Source organism: Chelon labrosus (genome assembly GCF_963514085.1).
Source record: "Chelon labrosus genome assembly, chromosome: 23".
NCBI lineage: Eukaryota > Metazoa > Chordata > Actinopteri > Mugiliformes > Mugilidae > Chelon > Chelon labrosus.
Window position 1 is genome coordinate 3,988,747 of NC_140356.1, and position 23,873 is coordinate 4,012,619.

Sequence of the window (23,873 nt, forward strand, 5' to 3'; positions counted from 1 at the left end):
TGATGATGAAATTGAATCATAGAAACAGGAGGGAAATGATGGAAAAGTTAACATGTTCTGTGATTCTCAAACATATATGACGACACGTCACTTAACCACAGAGACATCTACACCCACTTATGACTCACGTGTACAGGAGTATAAATATAGATGTCACTGACAGAGAGAGCACACTGTGTTATTGGCTAGGCTAATATCATTGTGTCCTCTCCTTGCTGCAAGTAAAAGATCCTTAAGGCAACCTCGTCTGGAGTCTGTCTCGTCTCTTCTCTGAAGTGTTAACTTCAAGAGTGTTGACTTAAAGATTTGTCTGACAATAACAATAATAATAATAATAATATTTCTGGAACTTCAATGACTAATCACTGACCAATACAACAAAAAGTTTTCCATACTTTTTTAGTGAAGCTGTCGGCAGAGTTTGCTTCCACCAAAGCTCGAGCTGCAATTTTGCCTTTCAGAGCACTGTCCACAGAGTTGATGAAGCTGGACTTTCCAGTACCTGGTGGTCCATGAAGCAGAATCCTGAGATGTTGGACTTCTTTATGAGGCTGATAGTCTCTCACCTGCTGAAGATCTCCCCCTTTCTGACTGTTTAATTAGAAGATTAAATTAGGTTGCACTTAAAGCCTAAAAATGTATGTTTAAAATGCTGCACATACTATCTGTTACTGACAAGCAGACAAATACAAAGTAACACAACTAAAGGTAGTGTCAGAAAATTATTTTCTACAATGCTTGTTTAAAACAATATAATTAACACTTACCCCCACTGTATTTTCCTCCATTCTGTACTTAACACTGACAAGTATAGATCACATAGTAGAAGTCACATGTCAAGTCAAAAATCTCAATTCTCTGTAATATGTGTAGTATAATTCTCTGTAATAAGTATCTTACAAGGAGAAGATGCTGCTTCGGAGGGATCTGCTCCCCGTTGCGAAAAAAGCTTTTTAATCGAGCTGTGAAGACCAAACACTTTCTTACATATAGTATGAACTATGTATTATGACTATGTTTGTATTACCTTAAAGAAAACCAAATGTCAACAGAATGTTTTAATTCCAGTTAATATAAAACAACTAAAACAAGATCAAATCATTTTCTGGTTTCTCTTAATCCAAAGGAGATATACACAATATTTAATGAACATTTGACAGGAAATATAAACTTAAAAATTCAAATGAGGTGATAGACTTAATCCTGAGAATGGATACCATTTCACTTCTTCATAACACAGTATACTACTAGATTTAGTTAAACAGATGTAAACAATAAAAGTCTTACCTCATCTGTTTTGGTTGTGGAAAGGAGTGAAGGTTTACCTAATGCAAAATACATTGATTAATGATTATGAAATCTGATGTTTAGCTCATACACCAAGTTCCATTTGATCACTTTTAATTAGTATGACACTTCATCATCATGAATATAGATTCCTAAAGTAATGAAGTACAAACACAAGCTTAGTATACCTCAGGGTTCCTGGTATTGCCGTGAAGCCGTTGATCTGTGAGGGTGGGGATGTAGACTGTGTACAGTGTACAATGTATGAGAAGTGACAGCTATAAACATTTCATCATACTTTTGGTTTCTTTTCCGGTCATGTGATGGCAGTAGTCCTGGTGTATGGAAACTCAACGTGGGGTTGGTTGCATCACACATCTAATAGTTTTTTGATTTTTAGATTAGTTGTACATTTATTTAGAAAGAAAAAAAAATGCAAAATATGTCCCCATATTCAGGTCTTAATCGTTCAGTGAATAACTCCACAGAACCTGTAAGACACAATACTGCCCGTCTTGAAGGCTGAGCTTGCTCAATTGTACAGAGGAAGAGGAACTATCGTAAGCTAATTGTTATGGTTCAGTGCTGCAGTTCAAGTCTTCAATGTAACTCCCTATTTCAATGATGATTCTTTCACATATACAAAAGTTGGTCATGGAATTCCTCATGTTTCTGGACAAGGATCAGTACTTTTCACATTATACATGATTTGCGTAGTCAATATTTTTAGAAATTTTTCAGAAATTTTCATTTCATCACATAGTTTCACAACTGTAGGAACGTTGGAGTCGTATTTGATGTAAAACATGGGACCAGGATCACGGTGTTTCACCTGCGCAGTATGGTCAGATAATTTCATTATATACACCATACTTCTGTTGCCATGTTTATATGGTTTACCCAGCAAACAATCACCCACCTAAATCATTTATTGACTATTACATTTACAACAATGAATATTTGTAAACTGATAAAATGTGCATAAATGTCTTTGTAATTCAAAGAGTGAGGCCGCCTTTGCTGCAACCATGGAACCATAAAGCTAAAGACTAAATCCCATTATTTTTAGTTTTCTGTGACTGTTCAGTTCATTCAATTTATTATATCTGACTGCAGTGTGGATGATAACTATGGCTGGTCCCCTCTTCAGCTTTGGTAAATAATCACTGCTGGCTGAGGAAAACAAACAATTGCTACCAAAATGTTACCACAGCAACCAGTATTTAAACATCCTGTGCTATATCCTTGTAAATATCTTCCATTGATAGTGTATATAATGTCAGAAAATTTCTCTGCAGCCCAGTTAAATGTCCTGTTTTGAAATTCCCAGAAATGTTGTCTTTACAGCTACAATGAAAAGTATTCTGGTCAAATTTACTGGAAATGTCGATTTGCCTTTTAATGGGCCGAACTGAAACTCAACAAACACTAGCTGCTGAAACTGAGTGGCTCTTTCGCGTTGGTATGTCTGAACCGGGGACAGTAACCAGACTTCCGACTCTACATCAATTTTGCATGATTCATTCATGAGATCTGAGGCAGACTTAATTTTAATCCATTCCTTCTTGTTGTTGATGTGAGACGAAATTCTCAACCAAATCAAACTGTTCTCCAGCTTCAATAGATTACAAGCTACTCCCTTATAATTTAGAAAGGTATTACTTTTTTGCACCTCCTGCAAATCCTTTATGGAACTATCAGTGGAGGAGGACGTAACCAGTGTAAACATCTTATAAAGAATTCAGCTGAACTAAAGCTTGCTTAACAAAAAGCTCCCGTGTCCTGGGTTTCCAGTCACTCATCCCACTCCATCATCTTATGAGTGGGGGGGACTGTTTTTTGAATGAAAGTGTTTTGGTGCCAGAGACTGAAACCAGCCATCAGGCCAACAGGCTTTTGTTAACAATGGGTAGATGTCTCATTGTTCAATAGGTAGAAAGCGATATAAAAACAAGACCATTTGCCGTTATCCAGGTATTATTTCATAATATTTTGTTTTAGCACTGCAACGTCTCGTCTTCGTCACACAAATAATGGTGGCAGACGAATATTTTTTGTCATCATGTTAACGATATCAACACTGCATGAAGCCATTGCACCCTTATTTCTTTTCAGTATTTCCCTTTACTTTATATTTGGAAAAACAGAAATATATCTAATATAATATTTTTAGTTTGAGTCGAATGTGAATTGCGCATGCGCATTGCACACTGCACAGTCGGAGCACATGTTCAAGTTCAAGTCCCAGTCTCAGAACGTGATGGCTCTTATTCGGTCATTTACATCCTGGGTGGATTTCGTCCAAAAATAAACGTAAGTAGCAAAGCAGTTGCAGATAATCAATGTTTTAGTATTTTGTGTTGTCAAAATTGCTACTAGCTGGCTGTGCCGCGTTCCATGCAGGCTCTTCAACCATAAGTTACAACTTCAAGTCACGACTAACGACTTTGTACCATTCCAGGAAAGCCGTAACTCCTGTTTTTCCAACCTGTTACCCTTGAAAGTGCAAAGTGGAACTGCAGTCAAACTCGTAACTTCCTACTGGAGTTATGGGTCGCCTGGAAAGTAGCTGGCACTAGCTGGCACGTCAGCTAGTGCCAGCTAGCTAACGTTTGAGTTGGTTAACGCATTTACCGGTAACGTTATGACAATGAATTGCTAACGTACGCCAGCCAAAAGCCCTCGCTAGTCCAACCGGGCTACATCCAGGGCTAAACAAATATTGCTTGAAGGTACAGTCTGGAGTTTTTTTCGAGTGAAGTGCTGGATAGCGCCAATACCCGACCGACACCGGCAACGGAAGCCTCCAGTGTCAGGTTTTAACGAACAGGAGGGCCGTTGTGGTGAGCTGGGAAGCGGGTGTTAGCGACGGATGCTAACCGTACCACTTGCCGAGGTTAGCATCGAGCTAGTTCACCACAACAGCCCTCATACTTTAAGGTGACCAGATTTCTGAAATGAAATCCGGGGACATTTCAAACTCGTAGATAAAAAAGAATTATATGTTATCAGGATGAAGTGTAAAAACTGGGACAATTACCGTTTCATTTATTTATTTATTTAGGTATTATTCATATTTAAACAACAATAATTAGGTGTAACAACAGGAATGTGGCTCTCAACATTGTTGTTAGCATTTCTTAAAAGTCATAAAAGGAATAAAGTAATTGTAGCAGTAGTAGTAGTAGTAATAGCAGGGGTTGTGTTAACCAAATATTTTCTGTCATTGACCGTTTTTTTTAAAACTGTGACAGAAAAATCTGAAGGCCATCCTCATTTTGACAAGATTGCATTTCACACCCCTGACCACTTGGTGGCGAGTGACCTTATTAATTGGCTCTGTCTCTAATCGCAGTTTTCATTCCAAACATCACAGAACTTTTGTCAGTACACGATTTCCTGGTACACCGATTACACTGATGCACACGTCAGAGCTCAGCTAACCAACCATATACATATGTATATATGTCTATGTATATGCGGCTAACGGCTACCAAAATGGAGGAATCGGATGAAAACCATTGACTGTATATAGTAAAGCACGTTGCTAGGACTGATGGAAGGCAAATTTTATTTTAAAATACTACCTGATGGAAGCCTTGACAGACAACGAAAAAGTCGAGCACAACCTCTGAGTAATAGAGTAATAAAACGGGCTGAACCACCTGGAACTGAGCGCGACCAGCTACCGCAATAACCGTTGTTCTAGTATGCACTCACCATGCTCGTGCTTCCTACCTGGCTACCGTAATAACTGTTGTTCTAGTCTACATGCAATTTTTTTCCTCATTCATAAAACGCTAAATCGAGGACATTTTCGGGGACAGCTTTAGCCAGGGACAGGTCACCTAAAACGGGAACTGTCCCTGGAAATCGGGGACGTCTGGTCACCCTATCATACTTGTTACCAGTCGAGGCTTTAGTTGTCGGTGACGGCCGGGTATCGGTCCGCGGCTCCGGAGCCTCGCTTGGACGGTATTTCTTTTTCTTTGCGGTGCTGCTACTGAGAGAGAGAGAAACAGAGAGAGACTTGCTAGCACTCGCTATCATCCGGGGCAGCTCGTGGGGTTAGTAGCCCACATACTATGCTGCATGTAGCTTGCCTTTTTTAACCATTTCTCAAATCACCCTTGAATATTAGACCCTCCCTCATTTATACATTTCCATATCAGCAGATGGACTACTTTATTTAGTTCTGTTGATTGAACCAACACAGAGTATCAGTGTATCACCTGTAAGGGAATTCACTATTACTTCCTTTGTTTTCTCAGGTATCCGATTTAGAAATGCAAAGACTGCAGCCTGTCATTTTCAGAACGATCTGAGCCACTAAAACATTACCACATTGACCATCGGTTTCACGGTAGACGCCATCCTTACCCATGCATCCATGCAAATTGCCCCTGTTCGTCCAAGACATGGACGAACATATACAGCAGTTTCCGGACCCTTAAATGGAGAAAACATCAGTCATGCACCATTAATGACTTAGAAGGATTGGAACTGAGTTATGATGTGACAATTATTCCACTTTTTGACTCATTGAACTCTGACCTGAATGAAGAAGTACAGCTGGATTAGCCAACCACTGAAGAGTCTAGAGATTTTGAAAAGGAATTTGAACTGAAATTAGCTTCACTTTTACTTAAATTGGAACAGTACAGCTGTCAACAAATTGCTTGAGGAACTACAACATCTTACTGAAACTGTCTCTGTGCCACTTAGTCTAAAAACAATTAATCAGGTTTTGGGAGATAACGATTGTCATGTGGAAGCATCTGTTGTTGAAGAGCTAGCCACTGTTCTTTGTTCTTCACATCCAATTCAAAAAGCAATAGTGAAACAAGGCCCATTGTCTACTTCTTGGAAGCACAAATCGTATTATAGAAGTGAATTTGGTGTAGTGTCACCAGTGGAATGTATTCTTGATAGAAAGGAACAAAAAATCATTACAGTATGTATCTGTGCTGAAAACATTGCAGCAGATTCTAAGTTCAGATGCCATCTTGATAAACACTGCCCATTTAAAAGGGAGATTCCAGTCGCCAGAGGGTGATAAAGCAGTATTCCGGTATGTTGATTTTTTGAAAATAATTCACTGTTATTATTCCTGTGTGCTACAGTATATAGCATCCTCCCCTGCCCTCATGGCCCTGTCCTGCTCTCTCTATCTCTGATTAACATGAGAACATGATCCTTTCAAAGGGATAGGGCTTTCCAAACAAACACAAAGCATCATTATCTGCCATTACACACTGAGGAAACATTTGACTCACACTGGAATCTAAAAAAAAGAAAAAGGGTGGAGCTTGTTTATGTTGTTGGTCAACGTTGTAGAGTTGTAGAGTATCTCATGTTACTGAGATACGAAAGCCACTTTTATTAGCATGAGTTTGCAACATTTATGAAGAAGTTCCCGATAGAAGAAGTGGTTAGAAGATGAAGTAAGTTTCTGGTACATTGCATCAGAACAGAATGAAACCTTGTGATCAAAGTGTTAAAATGTACTTAGATGGATTTATAATTAAACCTTAGCAAAAATACATTTCTCTCTAAATAAGAATAAGAAAACCTTTAATTGTCCCACAATGGGGAAATTGCAGTTTGCAGCAGCATGCAGAAATGACAGAGATGGAACAGATAATAGACATATTGCACAGACTGGTGTTATTACACCATAAGGTGTAACAATATTGCACATATTAGGAGTGCCCGCCATGTGGCCTAACAGCAGCAGGAAGGAAAGCGATCAGCCGCTCCCTCCTGTAACCAATGCGCACGCTGGCCACTTCTTGCATAGTTACGCCGCTGGCTTCCTGCAGAGTAACGCCGGCCGGTCTGGATGTTGTTAAAAATATTAGGCTATGGCAAGACTCCCAATAAAAAACAAAACTAAAAAAGTGCAGTGCTGTCTGAAAAAGTATATACAAAAGTAATCTCCACAAAAAGGGAAGCAAAAAAAAAAAAAAGCACACGGTCAAAATGACTGTGCAGCTGCTTGCCTGTGGCCGCAGTCTTAAAAATGGTACTGATATCAAACCTCTGTTAGTGTGTGGGAAACAGAGCTCCGTTTCCTGTTCTTTGAGAGAAAACACTCCAGAGAAAAATGGCAGGAAACCTCCAGGGCCTTCTGATTCTGGTTAATCACCCTATCTTCTCCCCTGTCCACCTCTGGTTTCCATCCTCTCATCCTCTCTTCTAGAGTTGCACGGTACCCACGGTACCCTGCGGTGCCAAATCGTAACGGTTCCTACTATACTAGAAATTCTACACGACGGTACTACCGTGGATTACTATACTACCGGTTAGGGTTGGGCGGTATGAGCAAAATCCTATATCACGGTATGAGTAATTTCATATCACGGTAACGGTATATATCGCGTGTTTTTTTTTCCCCCCAGTAAATTAAATTAATGGCTTAAAATAACTATACTGTCGCATTTGATCATTTTCCTCTTTAATTTTTATTTGCTCACAGCAGCATAACATTATTTTAAAGAAAATATAATAATATAATAAATGTTCTGGGCTTTTTTGAGACAACGTCTTCCAGTGTGGGGAGAGGGCAGCCACCGATCTTTTGGGCGGTGTTGATGACCCTCTGGAGAGCTTTCCTCTGAGCCACTTTGCAGCTGGTGTACCATATACACATGCAGTATGTCAGTACACTCTCGATGGAGGCATGATAGAAGGACACCACCTGTCTTTGTGTGATGTTATTCCTCCTGAGTATTCTTAGGAAGTACAGTCTCTGCTGAGCCTTTTTCAGCAGCTCAGTTTAGAATAACTGCCGTTAAGTTAAGTAAGTTTTTATAGTAGGCTAAGTATTTCATGATATTGTTATATAATTTAGGGTGAAGGAGTAGCATGGCCAGTTTTTCACCGTCCACATTAAGACTGTCTCTGAACTGATTTGATTTAGTTTTGTTTCTTTATTTCAGTGCCGCCCAAAGTCCCGTGTTCCATCTGTCACTGAAGCCCATATAAATGAACTGTGTAGAAGCCTGTGTAAGCTACCTCTGTCAGTGATTTGGGATGAAACACTACCACCTCCTGTTAAGCCAAATAGCTGCACCTCTGTTCCCTCTCAGCCGAAACAGACAATTTAATTCTACACATCACTTAATTCTGGGTCGTTTTTATGAGGTTTATACTCATTTCTATATTTTATTCATTATCTTTTCCTACTGTATTTACAATTGTCTCACTTCATAATGCATTACACACTGTATCTTATTCTTTAACAACTGATTTCTAGTAATAATTTTAAAATAATAACAATCATCTATTTAATCAAATGTATCATTAACATAAAATACTCCAGGATTATTGTCTGTGAAGGATTATTCATTTTTAGTTGTAATGTAAAAACACTGTAAAGCAGCAGGTTCTCCATATTGATGCAGTTCTAGCCACAGGTGATCTGAAGTTAGCTCACATACTTCCAACTCTCAACAGAGTTTACGGTGCGTTTAGCTCGCACACAAGACTACACCTTTGCTAGAAGACTTGAGATGTTTTTTGTGTGTCAGTTTCTCCTGATAACGGCATAAGCTTGAAGTGAAACTATAGCAAGCTTGCTCAGAATCTAGTCAGCCTTACTCATCACACTGCCTTCTATATATTCTAAATATTTCTAATCTTGAAGATGTTTTTAGACCTAGGATGCACATGTGTTTTATTTTTGTACTTTTGCACACAGGAAGAATTATAAAACAAAGACAGTAACCTGACTTTTAAAAGCACAGAAATGTTCATTTTCAAATGTGGATTTCTGTTCCCAAACAGTGTACCACAAATTCTGTCAAAGCTTAGCTATTAGGGTTTAGGGTTTGTGTTAATTCTCAGTCATCCAGGTCATGGGTTTTCAGCCAAGAGGCTTCTTCAGTTCTAAAGGACTGGTGGGGAGTTTGGTTTTTCATCAGGAGCAGCCTTGGGTGGTACACACTTGAAACTCACTTGACTAGGGTCTGTTAATAACGAGTACTCACCTGGAATTAGAGGGTGTTGTTTATAACTTGGTGGTGTTCTGGTTTTTGCTCTTGCAACTAAACTAGAATCCGGTACTGGGCCAGATTATCACTACTGAATCCATTCAAACACATTAATAATTCAAGGATTCATTTTTAAAATTATAAATAACTCCAATTTGAATATTCAGAAAAGAGCTCACTGGCAGTTTCCACCTCAAATGTCTCTGTGTGGAGTTTCGCTCGAAAGCTTTCCACAGTAGTCACATGCATCCCACCATGTCTCTTTTGATGAGGCTCTGATGTGATTTGATTCCACCAGCAACGCTAAAAGAAAACAATATTGGTGCATTCTGGTGTTGCATCGGTCAGCCAGCAGCTGGTTGGCATTGATGTACACTGTATGAGTAGTGGAGAGAGCTGGAAGTCTGCAGGGGGCTGAACTCAGTGAATTTAGCATAATTGAGGAAAATGATCGGCATGCAATGTCACTGCTGCGTGATGAATACACTCAGTGATCAGTGATAATAGCTGTGGCCATGCGAAAGTAAACTTTTATTTTATGTGTGTTTTGTCTGCAATTTATTCCTTTCATGAATGTGGTGTGATTTCATGGTCCGGTTTCTCCTTGATAAAAACAGTATATAAAGACAATATAATGCTCTGTTCTTCATTGACCATACAGCAGATTAGAGTGGAGCAGAACAACACAATTAGTATCTTTCTATAAATATGGTGGCTTTTGTGCACACGTCTTCTAGTGGAAGAAGTACAGAAGCAAGAGGAAGCAGTTAGATGCTCGAAGGCAGTGTCGCAGGCTAAGCAGGGTCAGTGGGTGAACTGGGAGAGTGTGGAGAAAAGGAAGTTGAAGTGGAGAGAGCTTTGGACCAAGGAGGCTAGCAGGATTAGATTTATGTTAGGGGCTACTTATGATGTGCTGCCAACTCCCCAGAACCTAAACCAGTGGGTAGGTGAGGATAATGCCTGTCCACTGTGCACGTGCATCTGCACGCTTAGCCATATTCTGACAGGTTGTAAGGTTAGTCTTTCCCAAGGACGTTATACCTGGAGTCACAATCAGGTACTGAAATGTTTAGCAGCTGCAATTGAGGAAAAACGGGTGAATGTAAATTCCATGGCCGTTAACAGAGAGAATAGATGTATTAAGTTTGTACGGGAGGGAGAAAAGGCTAGACTATCAGGCATCATCCATAACACGGGACAGCTAAGAGTAGGAGGAGCCTGGCAGATGAGAGCGGATTTAAATGGACAACTGGTTATTCCAGCTGAGATAGTTAGCACTCGACTACGGCCAGATCTGCTGTTGTGGTCTGAGCCAGAGAAAGTAGTTTATTTCATAGAGCTGACTGTCCCGTGGGAAGATAGAGTTGAGGAGGCTAATGAGCGAAAAAGAGCTAAGTATGCAGAGTTAGCAGCAGATGCAGAGCAGAATGGATGGAAGGCTTATGTCCGCCCGGTAGAAGTGGGCTGCCGTGGATTTGTGGCAAAGTCGGTGATTGCTCTGCTGAGTGAGCTGGGCATACGGGGAAGGAGCCAGAGGACTGCGGTTAGCAATATGTCCCGGGCAGCAGAGAGAGCCAGCGACTGGTTATGGGTGCGCAGGAAGCATGCTAGCTGGGGAACTAGCTAAGGTAAGGATGGCCGCATGTAGGCCACAGTCTATCTGTTTGTTACGCGATCTGTTTGTTTGTTACGTGTTTTCGGCCCGCAGCAACGGGGCGAATCAAGGTAGATTTGTTTGTTTGTTACGTGGTTCAGTCCGCATCAACGGGGCGAATCATGGTAGATTTGTTTGTTTGGCTCGTGGTTATTAGTTACTATATTAGCTGTTGATAGATATTGAATGGTGAGGAAAACAGGGTTGTGCAGTGGCGGTGTGGAGGGGGGTGACTCCAGGACGCTGGAAGTCACTGTTAAGCCTTCTCGAGGTTTTGTGGGCCTAACTTAACGAAACATCGGTGAAGGGAGGTGCCCACTTGAAAACCCCAATGACATGCTGCATACTGCTGTTGTCTTCTAGTTACGTGGTAGCTATGGTTAGCTGCTGAGCGGGCCATACAAGCCAGCAGCGTTTAGTTAGTTTATGTTTTACAACGTCTGAACTATGCTGCTCAATGGGCTTACAAGCCAGCAGCTTTTACTTAGTTTATGTAGATTATAGGTTAATTGTCATATTATATGACCATAGGTTTGGTAGGGTCTCTTAGCTGAACAGGGCCTCTAAATGTGTTTTGCCTGGGATTTTGGCACAAGGGATTATAACATCTTATCCTGTGTATTACTGAATGCTAGTCCATGTGCCTCAGTGTCTGAGGTTTGTTTTTTGACAGAGTGAATGACTTGGAGGAATTCACCTCTCCTCTCTTTTACACTGCAGGATTTCAGTTCTACAATACGACACCAACCTGATGCTGATATGACTTGACATCATTTTTGACAAGCATTTGTTCAACATGACTGGGGTCTATAAACTAACAATAAATACAGTAGTTAGAACCCATCATAGAAGACATGCTGTCATGAAGGTACTGGATCAAACTGCAGAGCTCAGACTTGCATATTTTAGGTAGATGGATAACATACTGAAAATAAGATCACATGTATACTTGACCTCATTTGCAGCTTTGATGCATCTTTAATCCATGAAGGTAAAACTTTCTGTAAAAGCACCAGTGCCAACATTGACTCCAGCATGTTTCCATACGAGTTAATAAACTAACAGCTAAACCCATTTTGGGATCCCCTGGTCTCTGTCCCCTCAGCCCTGAGTGGGCCCTGGACTTGTAGAGTTTTTTGAGAAGACGTTTCATCACTCATCCAAGTAGCTTCTTCAGTTCTTTTTCATTATTATTTTTTTTTTTTTTTAACGCCTGTTTGGAGACAACTTAAATGTCTCCCTGCATTATAAAACTATACAACAGAAATATCTTTTAAATTCTGTAACACTTCTGTAAAGTACTTCTAGACAGCAAACATCTTTAGTCACATTCTTTCACATTTGGTTTTGGTTTAATCCAGCTGTAAACAGACACACAGTAGAGATCCCTTACAGTAGTTTGCCCCCTCTCCTTTTGTAGTCTGCAGATAGCACTCTGCAGCTCCATACCATTCCTGGGATTTCATTTGCATTAGGACTGCGCATCCAGATAACTTGTCTATATTCCATAGGCGCAACGAAGCAGGGCTGTGATTTTGCGTCTTATTTTAGAGTGAGCAGATAAGATAACCTGTAGGCCTGAGGAAGCAGTTTGGGAACAGTCTATTAAATGATAATGGCTACAGTCGGGGAATTTGGAAGCCCGACAGTGATTATTCCAACAACTCCTGCATTTAAATATTCAGAGGAAACATCTTTGGGCCAGAATTCTGAGAGCCTTAACTAAAGAGAATCGGTGAAAATGAGAGATGACACTTAAGAGAAAAACTGATTTAACACACTATTCTTAAAAAATAAATTGTAGGTTGTTAAACCTTGTCTCATTTTCTGGTTCTGCAATAGCACAGTATTTGAGAGCTGTGTTGAAAAATACTATCTACAAGCTGCTCCAATGTTACGTTAGCCTGGTGTCGGTAAACTATTCTTATTAGAATGTGACCTTGGTAACACATCATTTGGATTTCATTATGGGGTACGTTTAAACGGATAAAGAGAAAAAAATACCTCTGCATGCACCTGGTTAGTCCTACAACCAATCAGAGCAACAAAGTACATTAAAGATTCTTGACAAATGTCTTCTTCACTGATAACTGTCTGTCCTTTAATGGTATTTCACTTTATACTGTATATTGTATAACAGATACGTAGCAAACTCTTAACAGCTTGCTTCTCCAACTGCAGCCTTTTTGTCGGCAACCAGTTCAACCCACTGGTGCTCAGATGACGTGCATGATGCCCAAACACTTTGATTGGGCAGACAGATCTTTGCTGGAGTTGGTCTGGTTTCCATGCTATGTTCACTTTACAGAGGAGAATCAAACCACACAAAGAAGTCTGAATAGAAATCTATGGTAAGTCTGCCAGAGATTGCGGATCTATACCATACATCCCCAGCCCTATGCCAAAAAACCTCGTAACGCCCAAACTAGGAACCATTATGACTATTATGTTGTTGTGCAGATGATCTTTAAACCATTATGTTATTGTTTTACTTTTGTCCATAATCTGAACAAGCATATCATTAATTTGCTCTGGTGGGATGAGCCTGATGACAGTTTTGCCACGGATCTGGTCTGAGCTGGTGTTGTGAAGTAGTAGAAGTTTTTCTTTCCCTAGTTGAAGGGACAGAAAAAAAATTAAACCTTGTTTTGAGACTTTACATTGTATTTATGGTGGTCTTGTTATTATGAAATAACTGCCTGGGGCATTAATTAAGATGACTGTTCCTATTTTCAAAAGTCAGTGTAGTCTAAAGAAAACTTTTTTTCATTTATATTTTTGGAACAACTCTAACTTAGATAAATATTGAAATGTTGAAAACAGATACTTTAGATGTTTATTTTTCATCTTTGAGTCAATGAACTGATATCAAACCAATCTCTAATGTGAGTGATCAATTTCTATCCAAACTGTAATTCTGGCCTGATTCACAATATAGTTCATTCTGGGGAATAAAGAACAGTTTTCAACTGAGAACTGATTTTGAGTCATGATGCCAGGAATCAGAAACAAGTGTGCGGTGAGATTGCCAACATTTCTACATGTCTAAATAGCCATCCTCACCGGATGAAGCTGATTCTGCATGATGGTCTATACATAGTGAAAATAAACATCCTGTTATTGTAAACCACAGAGGCACAAAAGGTTTTGCCCACCCACTTGCTCTTTCGAAATCCTGTATTCAGACAATATATGACTGTCACATACAACAGCACAAAGACACAAGAGCCAAAAGAAATGATTATTAGTGTAGTACTTTCCATATGTCTGGTGAAATAGGGTTAGACATGCTCGGTGAGGGATGAGGTGATGTGATAAATGGAGCACAGATTAACCAGAGTTCCTATGATGGATGGCCTCCATCATCAGAGAGCAGACAGAACCATGAGTCTGGTGGCTCTTGGATGAAGACACAGTGGGTGGTCTCTGAGGCTTTGACCACAAATGTATTGAATTGTATTGTGCCATAAGAGTTCATGCAGTTATGCAAGGTGTGTCAACATACACCAATCAGCCACAACATTAACACTAACAAGAGAAGTAGATAACATTGAGCATCTTGTGACAATTCAGAATCAGAATCAGCTTTAATGGCCAAGTATGTACACATACAAGGAATTTGACTGCGGCAACTTTGCTCTCTAGCACAGAAACAACTTAAATTAGTGAAATTAAAATAAAATAAAAATAAAATAAATCTCAATCTGTACACATAAAATATAGGATAAGAGCAGACATACACCAAACCAGGGTTATGTACAGTGAGTATACAATAGTGCAGAGTTATTGTTTATTGTTCATGTGGATGGTCACACACTATGTGACTGCTCAAAGGTTATCAGAGTGACAGCCCGGGGGAAGAAACTGTCCTTGTGGCGGGTGGTTTTGGCGTACAGTGCTCTGTAACGCTGGCCTGAGGGGAGGAGTCTAAACAGATTGTGACCAGGGTGTGAGGGGTCTGTGGAGATTTTCCTGGCCCGCTTCCTGACCCGGGACCGGTACAGGTCCTGGATGGAGGGAAGATCGGTACCAATGATCTTCTCTGCAGCCCTGACAGTTCTCTGCAGGCTGTCCCTGTCATGCCTGGTGGAGGATCCAAACCAGACAGTGATGGATGTGGTCAGGACAGACTGGACTATTGCAGTGTAGAAGATGATCAGCAGCTCCTGAGGCAGGTTGAACTTTCTGAGCTGACGCAGAAAGTACAGCCTCTGCTGGGCCTTCTTCCTTACAGTGTCTATGTGGGAGGTCCACTTTAGGTCCAGTGCGATTGTGGACCCTAGGAACCTGAATGACTCTACTGTGGGGACTGTCCTGTTGAGTATTGTGAGAGGAGGGAATTCAGTGTTCTGCTGGGAAACTTTTGGACCTGGAATTCATGTGGATGTTACTTAGACATGTAGCACCCACCTAGACCAGACCAGGCACCCCCAGGAACTCCTCCTGAAAAACTTGCTTTTCAGGAGGAGTTCCTATTTAAACCTCAGACTTTCCACCAGTCCCCTAGAACTGAAGAAGCTACTCGGATGAGTGGTGAAACGTCTTCTCAAAAAACTTCTCAAAGTCCAGTTGCCTTTTTTGAACCTATGTTGGATATACCATGACCTGGATGACTGAGAACTTTCACAGACAAATAAAACATAAGTGACAGAACCATAATCTATTGAGACAGTCTTGTCTCAATAGATTAAGTGGTGAGTCGGTGGGCAGAGCCAGATGGCGTGAAAGTAATCGTCTATAGTGTTTGTTGTGCAGTGTGAACAGATGTTATTTTCTACCATTCCCATTTTGTATAATATGTTTTGGGTAGGGCAGCACAGTGGCGAGGTGGTTGGCACTGATGCCTCACAGCGAGAAGATCCAAATCCAGTCTGTCTCTCTGTGTTGGCCCTGTGATAGACTGGCGACCTGTCCAGGGTGTACCCCGCCTCTCGCCCGATGACAGCTGGGATAGGCTCCAGCAGACCCCGCGACCCTTCACAGGAATAAGCGGGTGCAGAAGATGAATGAATGAATGTTTTGGGTAAGGTGTACTCTGTGCAAAATTTTGTATTGAATAAGTTGTAGTTTGGAGTTTTGTGACATTGAAAAGGTGTTATTGTAAATGTGTATCCAGGTTGTAATATTTTTGGTAGTGATGAGGTCCTTTTCCCAGTCTTTTTAGGGTTGGCGGGAGGTTATTGTCTGTGTTTATTAGGTGTTTGTATGTTTTTGAAAATAATTTTTTCTGGGTGGACAATAGTTTTATTTGATTAAACTAAATAGGGGTATTTCCAGAGTGTTGTTTATTAAATTAATTTTCTCTTTTAGACAGCATGTGTTGTTGAGTTGTGAATATTGTAAAAAAAAAAAAAAAAAACTGTTACTCCCAATGTTATAATGTTGTTTTAGTATGTCATCTGGTATGAGTGAGTTATAATCAAATATATCTTCCAAATGTGTTATTCCTGCTTTTCTCCATGACTGAAAACATAAGGGCTTGTTTGTAATTTGGAAATCTGGATTACGACACAGTGGAGTGAGTTTACTGGGGGATTTTTATTTATTTATAACCTTTATTTAACCAGATAAAAAAAAACACTGACATCAAGACCTCTTTCACAAGGGTGACCTGGCCAAGAAAGGCAGCGGCACACGTCATAGTGATCAAGACAGACAAACAACAATAACAAACAAGCAGTAACAAGCAATAACAAATCTTAGGATATGGGATGTCCAAAGATTTGGTTGGATTTCCACCAAGCTGTCAGAGTAATTGCTATATATGGCTTTTTGAAACAGTTGTGTTTTTTGACTGACTGTGTAAGAAAGGGGAGGTCTGATATTGATATTTCTTGATAGTCGTATTCAGTTCAGTATTCAGTTCGAGTTCTTGTCGGCCGTGATATAATTTGTTCGCGGTAAGCACAACAAACATTTAAACTGAAACTTTTTGTGGCAAAAATCTCAAACACGGGTTTGAGATAAGGCCACGGGTGCCCGGTGGGAGTTTCTCCAGGTGTTTCTCCAGTTTCTTCCCGCATTTTATGGATTGTATGGCATGACGTAGTGAATCAGCAGAAACGGTTTATTTTCTCAGAATTTTGAAAAAAAAATAAAAAAACGAAAAAATAATCAGCTGACATAAGCTCAAAAGTAGCTAGTAACGAGAGCATCATCAGAAATGTAGTGGAGTAAAAAGTACAATATTTGTCCTTCAAATGTAGTTGAGTGAAAGTAAAAGTATCCCCCAAAAATAATACTCAAGTAAAGTACAGATACTCAAAAACTGTACTAAAGTACAGTACTCAAGTAAATTTATTTTGTTCCTGTCCACCACTGGGGTTTGTAATTTACTTATACAGTATATCTCAAATGTTTAATGCCTCATCATAAACATGAATCGTCTTTGAACACTTAGACAGACTTTATTTGTCATTTAGATTTACATCAAACATGCATACGCTGCCAGTCCCTCTTTACAAGGGCTCCGTTATGTTTGGACCAGCTCAAAGAGTCCGTTATCTGCACCCCCAGGAACCTGGTGCTGCTGATGATCTCCAGTGCTGAGTTTTTGATGGTGAGAGGAGTGTGGCTGGGCTGGTTCTTCCTGAAGGCTACAATGATCTCTTTTGTTTTTGCAACTTTCAGGATCAAGTTGTTGGTCTCACACCAGTCCACCAGATGTTTCACCTCCTCTCTGTAAGCCTGGTCATTGTTGTTGTTGATGAGGCCCACTACTGTCATGTCATCTGCAAAATTCACGATGTGGTTAGTAGTGAACCTAGTGCAGCAGTCATGGGTCATCAACGTAAACAGCAGTGGACTCAGGTCGCAGCCCTGGAGAGAACTGGTGCTCAGGGAGATGACACTGGAGACATTTTTTCCCACCCACACACACTGAGGTCTGTTGGTGAGGCAGTCAAGCAGTCCATTAGACAGGTGGGAGTGGAAACCAAGGGGACCGGTTTATCATCAAATGCTGTGGGATGATGGCATTGAACGCAGAGCTGAAGTCCAGGATGCTCCTTCCAGATGCTCTAGGCTCCAATGGAGTGCAGAGGAGATGGCGTCCTCTGTGGAGCGGTTGGGGTGATAAGCAAACTGGTACAGGTCGAATGTTGGGGGGGAGTCTGGAGATAATATGGTCCTTTACCAGCCTCTCAAAGCACTTCATCATGATGGGGGTGAGTGCTACCAGGTGGTAAGCACTGAGGGAGGAGGTTGTGTTGCTTTTGAGTTGTGCTATTGTGGCAGTTTCAAAACAGTATGGTACCACAGCCTGGTGCAGTGAGGTGTTGAAAATGTCTGTGAGAACCCCAGCCAGTTGGTCAGCACATTCCTTGAGCACCTTTCCTGGTATGTTGTCTGGGCCCGCTGCTTTTCAGACGTTAACCTTCCTCAGCTAGGTCCAGGCAGAGTAACTGCTCATCTGGGTGAGGAACAGATTTTTTTTCCCCGAGGTGTTGTTTTGTGCTTCAAACCTCCCAAAGTAGTGGTAGCTGGGTTGCCCTGCCACATTCGCCTGATGTTTGTGGAGTCACTGAAACAGTCCTGCACTTTTTGACCATGAGCATGTTTTGTGAGTCTTATAGCCTGGTTCAGGTTGGCTCGAGCTGTTGTCAGTGCCACCATCTCACCGGACTTGAAAGCGTCGTTCTGTGCTATCAGCCTTGCACATACCTCACTGGTCATCCAGGGTTTCTCATTTAGTGAAGTGATTGTACCTTGTAACATTCTTCTGGAGTTAGCATCACCCACGCTAACTCCTCCATTAGTGCCCCTTTCAAGACCCATGGTGTCAGTGAAGTTTGTGAGTTGCTCAGTGATTTAATTTGAATATTTTATTTGTTATTCTGTTGCAATGCACTCCTATACTCCTCTGAACCCTTGAGTTCTGTTAAATCCACCATTCTGTTGCACAAGTCAAAGCTTAGAGGGATATAACAGTGATGTAGTCATACACGTCATTTGAGCACAGCAGAGTTGAATGTGCGTACAATAGAATAGCTCTGATTTCACCCTATGATGAAATCCACAAGTTGTGTTACCAGATGATGTCTCATGATGCTAAACTATGTTTGTACAGGTAGAGTTTGTGTGAGTGTAAAGTTAAACAGAAATGATCTATAAATATGTACTTTGTTCTGTGTTAAACCAGATGCAGAGTGACATTTTCGCTGCAGGATGCAAATTATTAGAAGTTTATACAAATTATATGGAAATTAATCATCGGCTTTATCCCTTTAAACCTTCCCTTCCACACTGAAATGGTGAGTTCAAACTAAAAAAACATTGTCAGTTGTGACCATTTGAACAACAACTGAGCCAAATGCTTTGTCTATTTGAAATATACAAATGTAAATGCAACATAGATAGATAGATCTTTATTGTCATTCAAAATACACAACACAGGTGCACACATCAATGAAAGTTCGTTGCAAAAGGCTCAGATAGCAGCATTTAAGGCACACAAAAAAATTGAAATAAATGTCTAAAAACTAAAACAGTAACAAAGTATGAAAACAAACAGTAAACAGTAATAAATATTAGAATAATAAGGTGCATGAGAATACTATACTGGATAATTGCACTGAAAATATTGCACTGGATGTTGTATCATCCTCAAAACCTGACAACAGACTTCAGACTGTTATCTATTTGGAGTTCAGGAGTCTTATGGCCTGAGGTATGAAGCTGTTGCAGAGCTTGGCTGTTCTGCACCTCAGGCTGCGGTATCTCCTGCCAGAGGCCAGCAGAGAGAACTGTCCATGTCCATGTGGATGTGTACGGTCTCTGATTATATTTTTTGCTTGTGACAGACATTATTTGGCACCCGTGTCTTTGATGGAAAAAGAGAAGTCTCAATAATCTTCTCTGCTGTTCTCACCACTCTCTGGAGGTCTTTCCAGTCTGCAGCTGAACAGCTGCCACACCATAGAGTGATGCCGTTGGTCAGTATACTCTCTATGGTGTTCCGGTAGAACGTGGTGAGGATGTTGGCGGGCAGATGGATCCTTCTTATCCTGTGAAGGAAGTGCAAATGCTGCTGCGCTCGGCGCTTTATCAGAGATGTGGTGTTCTGGGTCCAGGATAGATTGTTTGTTATGTGCACCCCCAGGAACTTGGTGCTTTCTACCACCTCCACTGCTGTGTTGTTAATAATCAGTGGAGAATTGGAGGGTGGGCTCTTCCTGAAGTCAACAATGAGTTATTTTGTTTTGTCGACATTCAGGAGGAGATTGTTCTGCCTGTACCAGTCAGCCAGATGCAGCACCGCCTCTCTGTAGGCCCGGTCGTCATTGTTCCAAATCAAGCCCACTACTGTGGTATCATCTGCATACTTTATGATGTGGTTAGTAGGGGACCTGGCAACGTAGTCATGTGTAATCAGTGTGAAGAGTAACAGACTCGTGACGCAGCCCTGAGGAAAGCCGGTACTCAGGGTGATGAATGAGCAGGTGTTCTTCCCCACACACACTGACTGGGGCCTGTTAGAGAGGAAGTCCAGGATCCAGTCGCAGAAGGTGGTGTTGAAGCCCAGGGGTGCCAGTTTGCTTACCAGATACAGGGGAATGATGGTGTTGAATGCTGAGCTGAAATCGACAAGCAGCATTCGCGCATGAGCTTTCTTCTCCTCCAGGTGGTTGAGGCTCACGTGGAGTGCAGAAGACATTGCATCCTGTTAATTGATTGATTAGCTAATGAGTGTGCTCCCAATTATTGTGGATTCCTCTCAGGTGTGTTTGTCATGTGACCATGCCATGTGATGTCCTATTTAAGCTGCACCTGCTTCAATAAACGATTGTGTGTTCTCACTGCAACCTGAGTCCAAGCATGTTTATTCTCTCTTTAGCCGGTATCTAGTCAAGCTCTGTTTATCACATCCTCTGTAGAGCGGTTTGGACGGTAAGCAAACTGGAACTGGTTGAATGTGGAGGGGAGGTTGGAGGTTATGTGCTGCTTTATCAGCCTCTCAAAGCACTTCATCATTATAGGAGTCAGTGCTATGGGGCGATAATCATTCAGGCTGATTATTGAGGACTTTTTTGGCACTGGTATGATGGTGGCCTGCTTGATGCATGATGGTACAGTGGCCTGGTTCAGGGAGATGTTATTAATGTCCATCAGAACTGGGGCCAGCTGGTCTGCACACTGCCTGAGAACATACCCGGGAATGTTGTCTGTTGTCTTTTCAGGGTCCTGCGGACATCAGCTATTTCAAGCTGCAGTGCCTGCTCATCCTGCTGTGGTGCTCTGTTCCTCGCTGGGGTGATGTTCAGTGCCTCAAACCTGCCAAAACAATTGTTGAGGTCATTAAAGAAGTCGGTGTCATCCTTGCAGGGAGCTTGGGTTTCCTTGTAGTTTGTGATCACCTGAATGCTGTGCCACATATTCCTGGTGTTGTTTGGGTTGTGGAAAAACTCCTGGATTTTGAGTCTGTGTGCGCGCTTGGTTGAGATTTGCTCTTGCTCATCTTAGAGCCTCTACGTCACCAGATTTGAAGGCAGCGTCCGTGCTTTCAGCATAGTGCGTACCTCTCCAGTCATCCAGGGTTTATGGTTGGCCCAGGTAGTGATGTTCCTGATGACACTGATGTCCTCCATGCACTTCTGTATATATCTTGACACAGACGTAGCATATTCATTCACATTGATGCTCTGGTTGTATGTTGCTGCTGCTCTGAACACGTCCCAGTCCGTATCAAAACAGTCCTGTACTTCCATAGCACCATGAGACCACATGAAACTAATACTAATACTGAACCCAGAGGAAAATGGCAACAAACTATAAATAAGTGTATGGACATTTCACAAATGTTACATTTGTTCCAAAGGAATTAGGGACACCAAAACAGCAGCAAACTTGATACTATTCCCTCCTTTATGAAAGAAAACTGCTGAGATTCATTTTTCAGATCCACTTGTTCTAATGAAATGTTGGAACTATAGGAACAGTACTGTGTGACGTGGAATTTCTTACACCATGTAGCTCTTCAGGTGGTTAGTTCACAAACAGAAGCCAGGGAGAAAGCAGTTCAGCCTGTTTCAACCCTCCCATATTACCAGTCATGGTGAAAGAACAAATAATCTTGTTGCATCGCACAGCATTTTGTCCACTCCTATGTTATCAATATCAACAGTACATTTGCTTTATACAAATGTACTGTTACTTATTATTTGTGACAACACACAAAGAATACAGTCCAAAATATCCTCTAGAATAAACCAGCCACTCTTTTATCTATTGCTCTTGAACATTTGTTGCTTGTAGAATTGTCCACAGCTTTGAAAGTGTTACTGCTGCTTTGATCACTTCCCCTACACTGAGTTCATAACAGAACATGCTCGCGTTATTTGCACACTAAAAGAATCAGTGGTGCTGTGACAAAGGGGTGAGACCATTTGTCTCATTTATTGATACCATCCTGTGTGTAACCATACTTGTGGGTCTTCAGCCATTTCACCATTAGTAAGCATAACTTTACAGAGACAGACTATCCCGGGTTTGTTTGTGATTTGTATTATGTTTGGTTATATTTTGTAGTCCAGCATCTTTGGTTAAATTAAACTCTTACAAGTATTGTTAAATTTAGTTATAGTTTATTGATTTAGTTCTTTTCAAAATAAGTTAAATTAACATTTACTTACCATACTCACCATGTGGTAAGAGTCAAACTCTGAGTAACATGATTGGGGGAGGTCGTTGGACTAGTCCAAATGAGTGTAGGTAAGATACATTAGTTCTAGGTATTATTTAGATTTATTTGTTATTTCATTTATGTATGGGTAAAATGTGGGATTTTGGGTAAAACAGGTAAGAGTGTTTTACGGTAATCAACAGGATTTATAACTTTGGAAACAGGTGAATTAGGAGCCAGTGGAGTCACCTCCATCATTGGTATAGCCATGGAGGTCGTGCCAGGAGGAGAGACTATTTAAGCAGTGTCCTTTTGTCTGTCGAGGAGAACATAGTGAAAACATAGTGCTGATCAGGTGTAGCAATTTACACTTGATTTAAGTTGAGTTATGCATTGTTATAAGTTGAGTTTTATTTAGCTCAACTCGGTTAACTGTTCAGTTATCCATTTTTTGTTGTATATACTTTTTTGCTACACGTGAAGCTGGAAGCGCTTCTTGTAAATAAACACCTTGCGGTGATTTTTTTTTGAACAAACTGCCTTGAATCTGCCTCCTACTTATGCCCCTCTGGTCAGCTTTGCAACAGGTGCTAAAAGGACTTTGGGTGAACCTGTTATTACTGTTGTAACTTTGACAATCTTCATTTTCATATATTAGGTAGGCTGACAACTGAGTTGAGAAAGTGCGTGCAGGTCCAACAGGAGTGACATTTTGGTTTTATTTGTCCATGGCATTATGGACTGTTTGAAACTCATTTCTGTCATCACCCAAAGCTCCACAATATTAGGCCTTCCACAGGCAGGAAAAAACATCACTTTATAAGCAGACACTGCCGACCAACCAGCTCTGACACTCAATGTGATGTTTAGTTTTCAAAATTATAAAATAAAAATGCTATTGTGGAACAAACATTGGAAATGGAATTATTTTGAATGAAAGCTGCTGAAATTAAATAAGAAGGAATCCTCAATAAACCACACAAAATACTTAAATAGCTTTAAAAATTTATTGAAGAAATTTGTTATGTTTGTTGTATTGATTTACAGGATTATTTATACCATGATGTATTTAACTGTGAACATTACAGAGGTCAGTAAAAGAGTAACAAAGTAAGAGGGATAAAAAGGAAACATAAGAAAGACAAAGAGATAACATTATTTCTGATATGATAGTGACTTTAAACATCAGTTAAAACTGTGAGGCTTCAACCAACACACACCTAATTAAAAAAAAAAAAAAAAAAAAAAAACATAGTCTCCATTCCCCACTCACCATGAGCCCACTATACTGAAACTGCAACTCTCTTGTCTTTTCTTT